Consider the following 2,791-nt stretch of genomic DNA (forward strand, 5'->3'; position numbering starts at 1 on the left):
ACCCAACCCCAACCAACCAATTTTCCCTTGCAACCGCTGCAATCGTGTCTGCCTGTCCCGCATCGGACTGGTCAGCCACAAACGAGCCTGCAGCTGACGTGGACTTTTTACCCCCTCCATAAATCTTCGTCCGCGAAGCCAAGCCAAAGAAAGAAGAGAAAAAAAAAAATCTGTGTGTATGTGCATGTCTGTCTGTGTGTGTGTGGCTCTGTGTGTGTGCATGTCACTTTCTGTGTGTGTCTGTGTGTATGTCTGTGTGTGTGAGTGTCTGTGTGTGTGCATGTCTCTGTCTGTGTGTGAGTATCTGTGTGTCTGTCTGGGTGTGTGTGCACGTCTCTGTGTGTGTGGATGTCTGTGTGCATGTCTTTCTTTGTGTGTGTGTGTGTGTGTGTGTGTGTGTGTGTCTGTGTGTATGTCTGTGTGTGTGCATGTCTCTGTCTGTGTGTCTGTCTGTATGTCTATGTCTCTGTGTATGTGCATGTCTGTGTGTGTGTGAGTGTCTGACCGGGTGAAGATTTTGTGAAACCAATCCTGTAGTTCGCTCAGACAGATTTCACTCGTTAAACGTGGGTTAATAGAATCCTCACTTATGAAAACCTATGGGTGGAGGAGTCAATGTCGCCGCTGGGCTGCGAAGATGCAGCGTTTTTTCTCTCCGGAGGTGAGTCGTCCTCGGGTTGTAGAGGAGGGAGGACGCTTCAAAGCAGTGGCGGATTGCAGCCCCCCCATCTCCCCCCCCCTCTCACCTCCATCCCCCGCCCTCCATCCCCCGCCCTCCATCCCCCGCCCCCTCCATCCCCCGCCCCCTCCATCCCCCGCCCCCTCCATCCCCCGCCCCCTCCATCCCCCGCCCCCTCCATCCCCCGCCCCCTCCATCCCCCCGCCCCCTCCATCCCCCCGCCCCCTCCATCCCCCCGCCCCCTCCATCCCCCCGCCCCCTCCATCCCCCCGCCCCCTCCATCCCCCCGCCCCCTCCATCCCCCCGCCCCCTCCATCCCCCCGCCCCCTCCATCCCCCCGCCCCCTCCATCCCCCCGCCCCCTCCATCCCCCCGCCCCCTCCATCCCCCCGCCCCCTCCATCCCCCCGCCCCCTCCATCCCCCCGCCCCCTCCATCCCCCCGCCCCCTCCATCCCCCCGCCCCCTCCATCCCCCCGCCCCCTCCATCCCCCCGCCCCCTCCATCCCTCCGCCCCCCCGCCCCCTCTCCCCTCCGCCCCCCCGCCCCCTCTCCCCTCCGCCCCCCCGCCCCCACTCCCCTCCGCCCCCCCGCCCCCTCTCCCCTCCGCCCCCCCGCCCCCTCTCCCCTCCGCCCCCCCGCCCCCTCTCCCCTCCGCCCCCCCGCCCCCTCTCCCCTCCGCCCCCCCGCCCCCTCTCCCCTCCGCCCCCCCGCCCCCTCTCCCCTCCATCCCCCCGCCCCCTCTCCCCTCCATCCCCCCGCCCCCTCTCCCCTCCATCCCCCCGAGAGAGAAGCCCGGGGGCGGCGCAGCATTTATTGTCGGCTCACGCGTCGGCGGAACGAACCTCCCCTTTAAAATATGTTGCAAAAGGAGCGAATGAGGAAGTGAGTGAGTGGGTGAGGGAGGGAGCGGGGTCGGCAGCTGGAGCCGAGTTGGGCTGGACTGGGCTGGGGGGTCTGCTTCAGCCTCAACTCGTGGGGGCTTTTCCTTTGTTGTTATTCTCTGCGAAAGGACCCGTTGCTTCACGCAGGGTTGAAGCCAGTTTCTACCTGTCAGTGACCGAGGTGGCGCCGTGAACCAAATGTTGCCTTGAAGTTGGCGGAGAGCCGTGAACCAAATGTTGCCTTGAAGTTGGCGGAGAGGGGGACAGGTTGGCACTTCGGGGAGGAGGGGAGGAGGGGAGGAGAGGGGGGGAGGGGAGGAGAGGGGGAGAGGGGGGGAGGAGGGGGGGAGGGGAGGGGGGGGAGGGGGAGAGAGGGGGGAGGAGGGGGAGAGGGGAGGAGGGGGAGAGGAGGGGGAGGGGGAGAGGGGAAGAGGGGGGAGGGAGGGAGGATGAGGGAGGGGAGGGGGGAGGGAGGGAGGGGAGGGGGAGAAGGGGGGAGAGGAGGAGGAGGAGAGAGCTGGGAGGGGTAGGGGGAGAGGGGAGAGGGAGGAGGGATAGAGAGGGGGATTTGGGGGAGGGGAACGGGTGTTGGGAAAGGGGATGGGTAGGAGGGATGAGGAGGTGGGGGCAGGATGGGTGAAGAGAGGCTGGAGGCAGGATGGGCGGAGGGGAGGTGGGGGCTGGATGTGTGAGGGGCGGTGTGGGTGGGAGATGTGACCTGGGGTGAGATGGAAGTGAGGACATCGAGCAGGATGGCGGGGGTGGGGTGGGGGGGGGGGGTGGAAATGGGGACAGGATTCCCAGGTTGGCATTTCATGGATGCTCCTTGCTTCCAACAAGGTTAGATGGTGAGTCCACTGTCCATTCTCCTCATTGAGAGTCTACACCCCATTGTAACAGTGCTGGAAATTGTCAGTGGTGAAACGTGTGATAACCTGTAACTAAATTTGCAATTGCCTGTTTGTCTTTGCTGCTCTAACAGGAACACTATCAGATTTTTGTAACATCTTTTTTTTAATATAGACAGTAACGATTAAAATGAATGTTGGGCTTTTTATAAAAGCATTTATCTGGTGATGTCATGAGCAACAGTATCTAAGCTTTCTCCTAATGATTCTTGATTATATAATCACATAATATAAAAATAGACTGTCATTACTTTAATTGCTGCAAAAGTCTTGGATTGGACTCGAGGTGGCAGCATCTATAGCTATGAGCTCATGTGGCAAGA

General features: G+C 61.5%; 1 protein-coding gene across 6 annotated transcripts in view; it reads left to right on the plus strand.

Annotated features, from left to right (window-relative positions):
- Window positions 1–1,514: 1,514 nt before the first annotated feature.
- Window positions 1,515–2,791, plus strand: part of LOC138749300 (multiple C2 and transmembrane domain-containing protein 2-like) — a 328,465-nt gene continuing 327,188 nt past the window's right edge. For 3 of the 6 annotated variants that reach the window (XM_069910511.1, XM_069910513.1, XM_069910512.1), the window contains exon 1: window positions 1,522–1,561. The gene's annotated coding sequence lies outside the window, so the exon portion shown is untranslated. Of the gene's footprint in view, window positions 1,562–2,791 lie in introns of all 6 variants that reach the window. The other 3 variants (XR_011348548.1, XM_069910509.1, XM_069910510.1) reach the window with 2 other exon arrangements.

This window comes from Narcine bancroftii, chromosome 14 (genome assembly GCF_036971445.1).
Source record: "Narcine bancroftii isolate sNarBan1 chromosome 14, sNarBan1.hap1, whole genome shotgun sequence".
Taxonomy (NCBI): domain Eukaryota; kingdom Metazoa; phylum Chordata; class Chondrichthyes; order Torpediniformes; family Narcinidae; genus Narcine; species Narcine bancroftii.